General features: G+C 47.3%; 1 protein-coding gene across 6 annotated transcripts in view; it reads left to right on the plus strand.

Moving 5' to 3' along the window:
• The window catches only part of KIAA1671 (KIAA1671 ortholog), a 202,032-nt gene that overhangs the window by 38,428 nt on the left and 148,568 nt on the right, over nt 1-15,036 (plus strand). For 4 of the 6 annotated variants that reach the window (XM_077876093.1, XM_077876097.1, XM_077876098.1 and 1 more), the window contains exon 2: nt 4,949-5,048. The exons of 1 other annotated variant lie outside the window; for it this stretch is intronic. The gene's annotated coding sequence lies outside the window, so the exon portion shown is untranslated. Of the gene's footprint in view, nt 1-4,948; nt 5,054-15,036 lie in introns of all 6 variants that reach the window. One more of the 6 variants, XM_077876095.1, reaches the window with a different exon arrangement.

Below are 15,036 nucleotides of genomic sequence, written 5' to 3' on the forward strand. Positions count from 1 at the left end.
GGAGCAAGGCAGACAAATAGAACAGGCTTAAAACAGGGGCCAGTGTCACCAAGAAGCAGAAAGTTTTGGCAATCCTACCTGGGGTGGGGGTGGGGGTGGGGGGCGGTGAGGTCAGGGAAGGCTTCCTGGAGGAAGAGGCATCTCAGGGAGCTGTTGCTGAGTTAGCACACGTGGGTACTGACATCACTCAGGAAGAAGGGAGGTGATTGGCAAATCCCTGTGGGTCTCTTTCCCTTCGGAGGGTAGATTTCATTCTAGATCCTGACTCCCTCCGTATCAAGGCAAACGGTTTCTAGGATGAGTGAGTCTGGAGCGAGGAAAGGAGGTGGGGAGTATTTGGCAGGAGGTGAAGTCCCTGGGTGCACAGGGGCAGATCATTCGGAGCTGTGCTGCGGGGTGTGGCTTTATTTGGTGAGCACCTGGGGCCTCTGGAAGTTTAGGCTTTGTTCTCAGGGGTAGTAGCAAACCTTAAGTATGTATATGTTTGTATATGTATGTAACTTGTAACCACCACTCCTATCAAGATCTAGAACATTCCTAAGCCCCCAGAAAGCTTCCTTATACCGCTTTTAGTTAATAATCGTCAAAGGCTATTTTTGTTTTAAGATTTTATTTATTTATCCACGAGAGACACAGAGAGAGAGGCAGAGACTCTGGCAGAGGGAGAAGCAGGCTCCATGCAGGGAACCCGATATGGGACTCGATCCCAGGACCCCGGGATCATGCCCTGAGCCGAAGGCAGACGCTCAACCACTGAGCCACCCAGGCGCCCCTCCTCAAAGGTTATTAATGCTGTTCTTCTTTCAGTTGCCTCGAGGAGGCTTTGGATATTTCCTGAACTTCATACAAGTGCGCTTTGACGCACATACCGCTTTGGGTTCTGGTTGTTTTGCTCACCTGATGTCTGTGATTGCTATCCATGTTTTGCCTGTCACAGTAGTTTGGTTTTTTTCACTGCTGTATTTCATTCCATCATAGGAATATGCTAGTAGTTCTTTATCCAGTCTACTGTTGATGGGCAGTTAGGTGGTTTCGGCTTTGGCTATTATGAATGAAGCAGCGAGGAGCATCCCTGTGCGCGTCCTTTGTGAACCAAGCACTCATTTCTTTTGGGTAAGTACCCAGCCGTGCGTTAGGTGTAGATCGGCTTCAGTGGACTCTACCAAACAAAGTATTTGTGCCGGTTTAAAATCAGTTCCACTTCTCATCCTTGAAAGCACTTGCCAATGCCAGTCTTTGTAATTTTGGCCATTTTGGTGGATCTGGGGGTAGTTTGTCATTGTGATTATAGTTTTGCATCCCCAGGGACCAGTGAGGCTGAGCATCTTTTCATATGCTTATTGGTCATTGGAGACCTTTTTCTGTGTGTGTGCATGTGTGTATTCCAGGTCCAAGTAGATAATAGTTTTCAGATCATGCCGCTGTGTCATCCTGTGGGCAGCTCACTCAGGATTCCTGTAGCTGGAAGGTCCTTCATTTATAGAACCCTTGGGCCAAAGCAATTTCTGTGTCATATAAATAAGTATAGACTTGTATATTATATAAAATATTATAGTACATATAAATACATGTAATGCAGATAGTAACATACATCACCAGATTAGATATAATATACATAAGCAACGCATAGTTATATATAGTTTTATATATGTTTTTATATATACATAAAAATTACATTATGAATCAGGAACCCCGGGTTCTTTTTTTTTTAATTTATTTTTTATTGGTGTTCAATTTGCCAACATATAGAATAACACTCAGTGCTCATCCCATCAAGTGCCCCCCTCAGTGCCCATCACCCCCACCCGCCACCCCCCTCCCTTTCTACCACCCCTAGTTCGTTTCCCAGAGTTAGGAGTCTCTCGTGTTCTGTCTCCCTTTCTGATATTTCCCACTCATTTTTTCTCCTCTCCCTTTATTCCCTTTCACTATTTTTTTATATTCCCCAAATGAATGAGACCATATCATGTTTGTCCTTCTCTGATTGACTTATTTCACTCAGCATAATACCCTCCAGTTCCATCCACGTCGAAGCAAATGAGAACCCTGGGTTCTAGTTGGAATTCTGACTGGTGTGTGTCCCACCTCTGGGTTAGGAAAATCATTCTCCTCTCTGGCATGGACACACTTCTTTCCCATTTTCCTGTGCTAAAAATCAAGCAGGCTCTTTTTTTTTTTTTTTTTTTTTTAAGATTTTATTTATTTGCTCATGAGAGACACACAGAGAGAGGCAGAGACACAGGCACGGGGAGAAGCAGGCTCCATGCAGGGAGCCTGATGTGGGACTCGATCCCAGGACCCCGGGATCACTCCGTGAGCCAAAGGCAGATGCTCAACCGCTGAGCCCCCCCCCCGGGTGTTCCAAGGAGGGTCTTCTCATATCTGGACTCAGTGTTAGTGAGGTGCCATGGTTTAAAGATCCAGGAAGAGAATCACTTTGGATTTTTTTTTTCCCCAAGCACCCAGGAAGTGTTTGGCAACTTGGTTGGGGTGGGGGTGCAGCTCCTTACCATTGGCAACCACCGAGCAAGGCAGGGATGCTGAGCACCCTTGGGTGCTTCTGGTTGGGCTCCCTGCTGAGGCAGGGGTGTGATGATGAGTGTGATTCTTACGGGCAAGGGGTACCTGTGGAGGTAATACAGGGAAGACAAGGAGACTCACATAGGGTGTGTGATCAAGACTATAGAACCTCAGAGTTCTCCACCAGAGAAGGGAGGGAGCTGGGGTATTGATATACCTGTTCCTTCCGCCTTTGGTGGTGGGCTGACCTTCTGGGGCATTGACTCACTGGCACTTCTGACCTGTGCTGCCTGCTGGCCAAGTGAGGCCCCACGACTGGAAACCAAGCCCTCCAGCCGGCATCTTCCATAGGCAGCCCTGTGCATCCAGGGCTGTGGGTGGGGAAGCAGTAGAAGGGGAAGGTGCATGCTGCACCCTCCTCGAAAAGCTCATGGGCCCTCTGACATTTATAAACGGTCAGTAACTTTATCTCTTCCGCTTTGTGCTTTCAGTGATTCAGGGTTTCTTGAATGTGCCTGTTTTCTCTTGCGTCCACACTGATTTTTCTCAGAAGGCAGCACAGCAGAGGAAGCAAGAGAGTGGGCTTCCTCATCAGTGTCCCAGAGCCTCGGTTTGCTCATCTGTAAAATGGGGGTAAAATGCTCCCTGCCGCCGAGGTTGCTGGGAGAAGTGAGTGTGTGCCTGTGGCACGTTTCCCAGGAACCCAGCCTCATGGTCAGAAAATAGAAACAAGTTGGTTGTGATCCTCATCGTGTGAAATGTAGAAATTGTAACTAAGTAAAAAGAGTTTCTCTGAAACCCTTTGTGACTGCCTTGAGCTGAAAGTGTGAAAGAGTTGATTGTCCTCATTATAACTCATTATGTTTGTCATTCAGTGACTCCTAAAGAATTCCTTGTGAGCAGCAGATGTTACCTTAGAAATTGAACCGTGTTACCCTGACGTCGCTATCTGGTCCTTCTGGCCCCGCTGGTAGAGACTTCCTTAGTGCCCCGTGTTGCCAGTGAATAAAGATGATGGGTTTTGGGGGTCGAGGGCTGGCTCATGGTCGATCACTGGAACACGTGGCACTCCTCCGTCCAAACCACAAATGATCTGGGCCCCACCATGAGTCACTTCATTCCCTGGAGCCTGTGCGAAGAAGAACCTTTTATTAACCGGGGCCTCTCCGCCCTCCTCACGGTACACCCTGCGTTTAAGGGCCAAGGGACGAGTCAAAATATACTGTTCTCAGCGATGCTAAGGGTTGTGACTTCTTACAACGGGTGGGTGATTTGGGGTTCAGTTAAAAAAGGCTGGGCCTGGGACGGGGGCAGTCAGCCAGTCATTGAAAAGGCTGAGGATGAAGTTAGCTCCAGGGGACTGAGTGCCAGCTTGCCTGTGGGACTCACCCCCTCCAAGCCTCAGTTTACACAGCTGGATATTGGGAGTGTGTGGAGCTGTCCAGTAGAACTTTGAGTGCCATCCACTGGTCCCCCAAGCCTGTTGAGCGCTTAAAACAGACCTAGTGCAACTGAAGTGCTGGGTTCAAAATTGCATTTGGTTTTAACTAATTAGAATTTATTTATTTATTAAAAGATTTTATGTATTTATTCATAAGAGACACACAGAGAGAGGCAGAGACAGAGGCAGAAGGAGTAGCAGGCTCCCTGTGGGAAGCCCAATGCAGGACTCTATCCCAGGACCCCGGGATCACCACTGGAGCCAAAGGCAGACTCTCAGCTACTACTACTACTATTACTACTACTACTACTACTACTACTACTACTACTACTACTACCACCACGCACCCCTTAACTAATTGAAATTTAAATGTCAGTAGCCACATGGCAAGTGTCATACTATGAGCAACCCAAAGAACCTCATGGAGGCTGGGGCTTTGGGGTTATTCAGGTAGCCACTCAGCTGCATCCTGCCTCCTCCAGGAAGCCCTCATCTCTCTTTCTCTTCAGCTGAGTTAAGCTCTGTATGAGTTTCCTACGACCACTGTAACAATTGACCACGGTTCAGTGGCTGCAACAAGTTTATCACCTTAACAAGTTTATTACTTTACAATTTTGGAAGTCAGAAGTCTGAAATGGGTCATCAGAGGTGCATTCCTTTTGGAGGCTCTGTCCTTGCCCTTTCCAGCTTCCAGAAGCTGCTGCAGCCTTGGTTTGTGGTCCTGCATCACTTTGATCTATTTTTTTTAAAGATTTTGTTTATTTGAGAGAGATACAGAGCATGAGCAAGGGGAGGGGCAGAGGGAGAGGGAGAACCAGACTCTGTGCTGAGCAGGGATCCCAAATATGGGGCTCGATCTCAGGACTCTGGGATCACAACCTGAGCTGAAAGCAAACATTTAACTGACTGAGCCACCCAGGTGCCCCGATCTGTTTTTTTCATCACATTTTCTCTCTCTGAACTGACCTTCTTGCCTCCCTTTTACAGGGACCCTTGTCATGACACTGGATCCATCCAGATAATCCAGGGTAACCTTCTCCATCTCAAGAGCCTTCATTTAGTCACACCTGTAAAGTCCCACCTGCTGGTAAGGTAACAGATTAATTGGTTTTGGGGGTTAGGGCGTGGATGTCTTGTGGGGGAGCATTATTTTGTCTCTGTAAGCTCTTTGTCCCGTTGGGCCTCAATGTCACCTCAAAGCCTGTGGCCATGTCTGCTTCCCCCATTAGACTGTGCTTCAAGAACAAGTGGGGACACCTGTGTGACTCAGCGGTTGAGTGTCTGCCTTTGGCTCAGGGTGTGATCCTGGGGTCCTGAGATCGAGTCCCGCATCAGGCTCCCCACAGGGAAACTGCTTCTCCCTCTGCCTGTGTCTCTGCCTCTCTTTCTATGTCTCTCATGAAAAATTAAAAAAAAACAAAAACAAAAACAAATGCATTCTGTCCCCCAGTGTTGGCTAGAAACCTGCTCTGAGCCAGGCCAGCCCAGTGCCAGGCAGTGAGGGTGAATGGCCGATTGGCAGAGAGCACATACTCCGGAGACAGACAGCCTGAGTACAGGTGTCCCAGGTCTGCTAGCTTACTAAGCAGTTGACCTCAGCAGATCACCTTGCCTTTGAAGCCTCAGTTTTCTTACCTGTAAAATGGGGCTAATACTAGTCTAAACCCCAGGAGGTCTTTGAAGGGATTGACAAAAATTATGCATGTAGAGTCCTTGGCACAGTGCCCAGCACACAGCATCACCTAATAGCACAACAGTTGTTGACACTGCAAGGATTAACAGGATAGGTGGGGGAGTGAGGCTGCCTGAGTTCAAATCCTGACTCCACTCCTTGGGCAAATTGCTCGACCTCCCAGGCCTTGTTGTCTTCATCCATCAAGTGGGACCTCATCATGCACCCCACCTCAGAGGGTGGATCAAGTGGAGAAATGCATTCATGGTGCCATCTGGTACCAAATCAGTGCTCAATTAGTGTTAGCGATTTGACGATGGTAATTATTAATACTACACTTCCCAGGCCCCAGCTCTCAAGAGGCTGGAGGACCAAGCAATTGAACAAACTTGGAACGGCTCATTGGGGTGTCTTCTTGGTAGCTGGGCCAGGTATATGTCTTCAAGTGCACAGAGGCCCAGGTTCTGTGCCAGGACTGGGGCCTGTCTGGTATGCCCCGAGGCTGGCAGTGCCAGGCCCTGACAGGTTTACAGGGGTGCTGGGAAGCTGGCCCAGGAGGACTCAGAGTCGGTTGGTTGCCTGAAGGGTATGGGAGGCACAGTTATCCTCCTGGGAAAACCGGGAGAGGCCATGTCAGGTATCACTGCAGGTTTATTGGTGTGGACGGCATGCACGTGACGCAGACAGAATGGCTGGCGGGTGTGGGGTGGGGTGGGTGCCACGTAGCAGCCAGAGAGACAGACTTGAGACTGATGACATCCCTGAGGACCCAGCTTTGGTCCTGACAGTCCTTTCAGGCTTTTCTTGTACCCTGGTTTTGGGGGATACTCTCTGGTGTTTACATTGTTTTTGGCACTTCCTCTGTTGTTAATAAGGCTTGTGTAGGTGACAGGCGCATGCCAGATGCTAGGCTGGCCTCGCGAATGACATCTGCTTAGCCAGTTGTCCTTCTTTCTCCTCTCCCCAGCTGTGAAACCAGATACAGTTTGAGAGTAGGTAAGGGTAGACTCCCTGGAATCACTGTCTCTCAAATTCCTGCAGTAGAGACTTGGCTTCAATAGGTACATTATTATTCTTTACATAACAACAACAACAAAAATCCGGAGGGGAGTGGTTCAGAGTTAATGCAGTGGCTCAGCAGTGTTAAGGTCTTTTTCATGCCACTGTCCTTAAAATAGTGCTTGTGATCTTTGGTCTCAACATGGTTGCCTTGGCTCCAGGTATCACATCTCTGTTCCAGGTAGGAAGAAGGGAGGGAGCACTGTAAGCCGCATCCACCTGTTTTTTTTTTTTAATTAAAAAAAAATTTTTTTATTTATTTATGATAGTCACACAGAGAGAGAGAGAGAGGCAGAGACACAGGCAGAGGGAGGAGCAGGCTCCATGCACCGGGAGCCTGATGTGGGATTCAATCCCGGGTCTCCAGGATCGTGCCCTGGGCCAAAGGCAGGCGCTAAACCGCTGTGCCACCCAGGGTTCCCTCACCTGTTTTTATTAGCAAAGCAAATGCCTCACTGCGAATCTAGCTGTTTCCTCTTATGTCTTTTTGGTCAGAGCTGGATCACATGACCATGCTTCTAGCTGTGAAGGCCCAGAAAGCAGTCTCTGGCTTGTTAGCCTTAAGAAAGAAAGCTCCCTGAGAGCTTGCATCTTTATGTTTTGACTTTGATTCTATATTCTTTGATATTACTGGTGATTTCTAGCCTCATGGCCTTTTACCATATCCACACAACCCCTGCATGGACTTTTTATTATTTTATTTTATTCTTCTATTGGTCAACTTTTTGCTTTTCCTAAAGTCAAATAAATTTTTTAAAGAACTTTTGTGAAAATCTCTTGTAAATAGTAAGCTAGTGTCACTTGTCTTAAATAGAAAATAACAGTAAAATTAAATACAACGAAACTAAAATAATATTTTAAAATATGCTGCAGCTAGATATGGTGTGAGCTTGGGGTTGTTTTTATTAAATTGGGGTATTACCACATAATGGAAACATTAAGTGTTTAAGTCACGGTAGCACTAGGCAGAGACAGTCTCTGGGGCTTCGCGGGACGACACCAGGAGAATCAGAAGGACACGCCTTGTGCACGGTGTCATTCGCAGTGGCTTCATGCTGTACCTGGCCATCAGAGCATCCTAAGTGTTAACCTACGACCAACTTGTGTCCCACCTGGACTGCCTCCCACCTCTAGGGAACCTAGCACTGTCCCATTTTGCCCTCCCTGTGCCTGTGCTGGGCGTCAACTAGGTTTGGGGAAGGAGAACTCAGAATAGAGGGCTGTATGCCCTGGGTGAGCTAGGGTGGGGGTTCTAAATCTTAAAAGAAGAAGAACCTCAGCTTTAATACTGATACAGGGCATTAGGACCAGGTACGTTGCCAAGGATGGTTGGAAGTGACTTTGGCCTGGGAAATTAGCATGGGTTTCTTGGAAGAGGTGTCCCTGACAATGCTCTAAAAAGATGGGTGGGAGTTGGGCAAACAGAACTTGTGCTGTGTGTAAAAAGCTGTCCACGGAGAAGGAATAAGTGGAAAAGACACTCAAGTCATGGAACCCCAATGGGAATCTGGGAGTGGAGACAGGGCCTGTAGTACAGACGAAGTTAGTTATTTTTGGCAGGCCCTGGAATACCTTGCCCAAAGCAATGGATGGTGAGAGCCACTTATTTTAGAGCTGAGGAGAGACATGATCACACCTTCCTAGGGTTTGAGCTTTGCACATAAGGCAGCTCTTGGGCCAAAATAAGCTAATTCTTCCAGAAATCTGTTTGTACTTGGAGGAATCTTTTTTTTTCTTTCTGAAATGCTATATGCACTTCTCAGCCTCCCTAAAGAGAGAGCATGTTGTGTGCACATCTTTGTGAATCTAGCCGGCATCATGCTGTGTGTTGTGTTGAATCGAGCTTCGGGATTGAGTTTCCTCTGCTGTGAACATCCGTTCCAGGGTTGGGTCTTCCTTCCTGCTCCCTTTTCTACTGCCGGGCTGGATAGGCCTCCAGGCTGGGCCCAGACTCACCTCTCTATGTGAGTTGTTCTAATTGTCCTTGCAAACCTTATAGTCAGGTCTGTGATAATCTGGCCATAAACAAGAGCCAGGAAAGCTACGAGTGAGGGCATGGCCAGCCAGGGGCCCTGGTTTATTGCTCATTAGACATCTTTATTGGGCTTGCCTCCGGGGAGAGGTTGAGAACCCTGACCTCCTAAGCTTTGAATTAAGTCAGCAGGGGATGTGTTTCCCTTAGGTGTGGAAGTCCATACTGCATATATCAAAAGCTCTAAAAAAAGGTCTACATCTTTTGAACCAGTCAGCCCACTTCCAGGCAAAATTTATCTTGGGAAAATAAGTGCATGTGGGTGTTCATTGCAGTGTTTGGTTTTTAATGGTCAACGACTGGCAATATCCTACACATCCTGTAGTGGGGGATGGATTATCTGACGATGAGATACCCACAAAATGGAATGCTCCAGAACCATTGGCAAGGGCTGTGTAGATTGTACAGTTATAGACGTGAAGGATGTTTATGATAGGTTTTGAAATTTAAAAAAAAAAGCAAGTTCCTAAATGGCAGGTCTGATTCCATTTTAGTTTTGACAGAAAGTTCCCATCTACACTGGAAATGCCCAGGTTGGTGTACATTGGAATGCTGCTGGGGGGTCGGATTTAGGATTATTAAAAACATTTTTGCTCACCTGTATTTGTGAAGTTTTCTATAATTATCATGTGGAGCACCTGAAGAGATCTAGTGGCTGGGCAAGTCTCAGACAGAATGGTGTAGACGTTTTGACTGTTTTGAAGAGGGGATGTCACTTCCTTGAGGGAGTCCAGTCTCAGGGGACTGAATTCTCCACGATCTAGGGCAGGGTTCTACCAAGCTCTTTCTGTAAAGGACCACAGAGTAAATATTTTAGGCTTTCTGGGCCATATGGCCTCTGTGGCCACCCCTCAGCTCTGTGTTCATATACCTTGGGAGAAGCTGTACATAAATACAAATAAATGGGTGTGGCTGTGTTACAATAAAGCTTTATTTACAAAAACAGGTGGTGGGCCGGATGTGGCCTGCAGACTGCAGTTTGCCCATCCCTGATTTAGAGAAAAACAAACAAAAAAAGGCAGCTTGATTAATGGCTTCAGCCAGTCCAGAAATAGCACAAATAGTAGGAAGGAACAGGCTAATGAGGATTGAAAAGGCGGATGTTTAAATAAAGGCGTAAAGATAAGGTGAACCATTCTTTCTCCAGATCAGCACTTGCATCTGGCCAGGGGGTGTTGGGCTGAAGCAGTTTGGGTCACGCTTTCCTGTATCTGGTGCTCCAGGGCAAGTTTGGGAAAAGCCTCCTCAACTCTTCCTCTGGATTCCAGAGTCTGGAATGGCGGGTGTGCTGAAAGGGAATCCACTGGAACTTGAACTTGACTCGGAGGTCAAGCCCATGCTAATTAAGGCCGTTCTTAAAGAGATAGTTCACACTTTGGAGGAAACTTCGCTCTCACTACTTTCCTCCGTAGGGGAGTAAGAATTTTATTTAGGGGACACCTGGGTGGGTCAGCCGTTGAGCGTTTGGCTCAGGGCGTGATCCCGGGGTCTCGGGATCGAGTCCCACATCGGGCTCCCTGCATGGAGCCTGCTTCTCCCTCTGCCTGTTGTCTCTGCCTCTCTGTGTCTCTCATGATTGATGGATAAAATCTTTAAAAAAAAAAACCCCAAAAACTTAAAAACAAAAAAGAATTTTATTTAGTCCTTCAACAACCCTTTACGGAGTACTGCTTTTTTATAAGGAATCATGGGGGCCCAGGAGGTTTAGAACACACATCTCAGGATCCAGAGAGCTGGCTCCATGGCAGACGATGCACCAAGCACAGAGAAAAGTGGATAATGCAGCCCCGAAGAGTCTGGGGTTGAGCCAAGTCAGAATGCCAGAATGTTTAAAATCTCGGAGAGGGGGTTCCCTGGGTGGCTCAGCGGTTTGGCGCCTGCCTTCGGCCCAGGGTGTGATCCTAGAGTCCTGGGATTGAGTCCCACATCGGGCTCCCTGCATGGAGCCTGCTTCTCCCTTTGCTTGTGTCTCTGCGTCTCTCTCTCTCTCATGAATAAAGAAATAAAATCTTAAAAAAAAAATCCCAGAGAATTTAGTGACCTCTTGTTCAACATCTTGTTTCATGGAAACTGAGGCTCAGAGGGAGGCAGGGACTTGCCCAAGCTCTCATAGCAAGACAGTGGAGGAACTGAGACCAAATCTAGGGCGAGGGGCGTGCTGTGTGATTTCCATTTTTATGAAATACCCAGAAATGGCAAATCCATGGAGGCAGAAAGTGAGAGTGTAGTGGTTGCCAGAGGCTGGGGGTGGGGAGTGACGGCTTTCGGGATTCCTTTGGGGGTGACAAAACATTCTGGGGCTTGACAGGTGATGGTGGCACCATGTTGTGAATTTGCCAGGTGCCACTGTGTTGTCTGCTTTGAAATGGGTGAAATGATGAATTTTATGTCATGCAATTTCCACCACAATTAACAACAAAAAAGTAGGATGATGGAATAATTTATCTCCAAACCTGGGTGCTTTAAGAGTGCAAGGGATCTGCACCAGGTCAGCCAGACTGTGTGGAAAACCATCCTGTTCTGACTCCTGAACCAGTGTTTTGTACTCTCTGATGTGATTTCTGACTTGGGTTAACAAAATGCATGAGTTTTAGAAAGTTGTGCCTCCCAGATTTTCCACCAAGATAGCCCCACATTGCCCCAAGGATGGTCAACGAATAGGCTCACACTGTATGACTGTTTCCCAGTAGCTTTGGGCCTGTGCATATACTGTCTCGTAGGCTGGCACTGCCCTCTTTCTCTGCTTGGCTGACTCCTACCAGGTTCATTGAGATGTTACCTCTTCCAGGAAGATGTCCCTGACTACTTCCTTGGGCTTCTACAGCCTCACTTTCTGCTGCCTGTCAGGGCCCCCTACAAATTTTTATGGTCTTTCTTTTCCCCCTTCCTCCACTAGACTGTGTCTGTGACCCACTGTGATCAGGAGTGGGGTCTCCTTCCTTCCCACTGCATTCCCAGCGTGAGGGGGCATGGCCCAGTGTGGACCTTTAACAGAGATTTGCCTAAAGGACACAGGTCTACGTGAACTGCATCACATGGTAGTTAGAGCTTGAGCAGTAGGTTTACTTTACGTTTGTGTTTAGTTTCTTGCTTTAAAAAAAAAAAAGTGGTAAAATACATACAGCACAGACTTCTCTTAACTGTTTTTAAGTGTACAGTTCAGTGGCATTAAGTACATACACACTGTTGTGCAACCAGCATTACCATTCATCTCTAGAACTTTCTCATCAACTCATACTGAAACTCCATCCCCGTTAAACACTGTGACTCCCTGTTCCCTTCTACCCCAACACCTGGCCCCCACCGTTCTACTTTCATCCCCATGAATTTGACTATTTGTGCTTTTGTGACTGGCTTATTGCACTTCTCATAATGTCCTCAAGGCTCATCTGTGTTATAACACACATCAGAATATCTTTCCATTTTAAAGTCGAATAATATTCCGTGGTGTGGAGATACCACCTTTTGTTTATTCATCTCTCTGTAGACATTTGGGTTGTTTCTACCTTCTGGCTGTTGTGAATAGTGTTGCTTTGAACACTGGTGTGCAAGTATCTGTTCTGGTCTCTACTCTCAGGGGTGGGATGGCAGGGCCATGTGGTAATTCTGTGTTCAGTTTTTGAGGATCTGCCCTCCTGTTTTCCACAGCCTCTGCACCATTTTATATTCCCACAGTGGTGCACACAGGTTCCAGTTTTTCCACATCCTTGCCAACACTGCTTCTGTTCTGTTTTTGTTTTGGTTTTTTGGTTTTTTATGATAGCCATCCTAATGGTTGTGAAGTATCCTTTACATCTGAACATCGTGAAAAGCAGTTATTCTCAGGGCATCTGGGTGTCTCTCGGTTAAGTGTCCTACATTTTGGTTTTGGCTCAGGTCATGATCTCAGGGTTCTGGGATCCAGCCCTGCATCAGGCTTGGTGCTTAATGCAGAGTCTGCTTATCCCTCTCCCTCTGCTCCTCACCCTGCCCCTCCTTCTCATAAATAAATAAAATCTTAAAAAAAAAAAAAAAAAGCACACCTGAAGTCTTCCTTAAAAAAAAAAAAAAAAAAAAGCAGTTATTCTAGTTAGCCCATGTGGACTTTGGAAGAAATCTGACAGGGAGAAGGGTGGCGTCAGCATAACTCCAGTTGCCCATGGGCAGGTCACTCTGCTCTGGCTTAGTCTTCCTCATCCATAAGCTGGGGTCATAGCAGGACCTGCTTCTGCAGTGGGACAGGATTTTTGTGCCACTCGTAATGTTCTGTGCTGGCTGGACACTGGGAGGTCTGGTCTTGCCTGCTCATGTTGCAATTTTTGTGACGTTTCAAATAGCATACCACCCTGAATCCAGGGGTGGTTATTGCTGTGCCTGTGTACATAAACACTGTAAAGGACATGTTTGTGTAGGTGGCTCTCTCTTCCCTTAGATTTTTTTCCCCGTAGGATAAGTTTTTGGAAGCGGGGTTACCAGGAGTGCCTGGGTGACTCGTTTGTACATACAACCTGAAATCTCAGGTCAGGTCATCCTCTCAGGGTTGTGGGACCCAGCCCTGCATTGGGCTTCACACTCAGCATAGAGTCTGCTTGTCCCTCTCCCTCCACCACTACCCCCCTCCCCCAAATAAGTAAGTAAGTAAGTAAGTAAGTAAATAAATAAAATCTTTGGGCAAAAAAAGAAACAGGGTTACTGAATCAAAAATAAATGCATGTGGGACGCCTGAGTGGCTCAGTGGTTGAGCGTCTGCCTTTGGCTCAGGTCGTGATCCTGGGGTCCTGAGATCGAGTCCTGCTCAGGCTTCCTGCAGGGATCTTGCTTCTCCCTCTGCCTATGTCTCTGCCTCTCTTTCTGTGTCTCTCATAAATAAATAAAATCTTAAAAAAAAAGAAATAAATGCATGCCTGGGGGTGAATATATTGGAGAAATACACTTGGTTTATAGTCAGAAGATTTCAACCCTAGCTCAGCCCCTCCTTGCCATGTGAGCCGGCTCATTTTCAAAACTGTGTTTTCCTCATCTCTAGAGCGGTGGTAATAATTTGAGAAGTACAGAGTTGTGAATATTAGATGGGAGAAGGCAGAAGGTGCACAGAGTCACATAGTGTGGTGCCTGACTCTTGAGGGAGTCTCAAAAAATAGTGATTGAGAGTGAATATTGCCGATTTGCTTTTATAACGGACACTGGCCTTGGGAGCAGATGAGTATATCTGTTTCCCCAGAGCCATGGCTAATGGGATGCTCTATTTCCTTCTCTCAGGGATGCTTTCCCTTCAAATACTTTTTTTTTTTTTTTTTTTAAAGATTTACTTATGCCGGGAGCCCGACATGGGACTCGATCCCGGGACTCCAGGATCGCACCCTGGGCCAAAGGCAGGCACTAAACTGCCGAGCCACCCAGGGATCCCCTCCCTTCGAATACTTTTCTACACACTGGCTTTATGTCCCTTCTGACGTCAGATCCTGGGGCTACAGTTGTGAACTGGACCCAGGACCCAGAATCACCCCATCTAGCAGAGGAAACAGTCACCACGTATGTGATCAACACCAGGCTAGGGAGAAACAGAGACTTAGATAGCACAGCACAAAGGGGGCACTTGAACCCGCCCTAGGGCAGCAGGGCAGGCTTCCTGGAGGAGGTGGCATTTTGGAGCTCAGGACTGAGGGATGCCTAGGAATTAGTAAGCGGTAGGAAACGGCAGTGTAGAGGCGTGGAGGCACGGAAGAGCATAGGGTGTCTTGTGACCTGTCTGGGGGGTTCATTGTGCTAAAGTAAGTACGTGAGTGCGTGCTAGAGACAGACAGATAGACAGGGCCCGAGTGGGGGGGGTATGAAGGGGATCCGGATCCTGCCAGGTCTTAGGGATGGAGTTTGACATGCTTTGCTCTGAACAAGGAGGGGTGGCGCGATGGTGCTTGCGAGTCATAGCCTCACTCTAGTGCTGCGAGAGTAGATTGGAGGAGGCTCCAGCAGACAGGAATGTCAGCGAGGAGGTGGGTTTTCAGTGTCCCTTCTTCATGAAGTTTTCCCGGGCCACTCTCCTTTTTAGGGTCGCTTGTCCAACTTTCTGTGTATCTTGTTTATTTATGTTGTTTATTCCTATCTTCTTGACTGCCGGCTCCGTGGGCACAGGGTTTTCCATGTGTTGTGTTCACTGCTGTGTCCCTAGCGCCCGGCCCGGAGCCTGGTACGTGGTAGGTGCTCAATAATTGTGTATTGGAATGAATGAACGAACGGACAAATGAACGAACGAATGAGCTAGGGCCGTTGCCATGGGGACGGAGAGGAGAGGATGTGTGTACTCCAGTGCCATCAGCCATCGGGCCCCTTCCT

Source organism: Canis aureus, chromosome 27 (genome assembly GCF_053574225.1).
Source record: "Canis aureus isolate CA01 chromosome 27, VMU_Caureus_v.1.0, whole genome shotgun sequence".
Classification (NCBI taxonomy): Eukaryota; Metazoa; Chordata; class Mammalia; order Carnivora; family Canidae; genus Canis; species Canis aureus.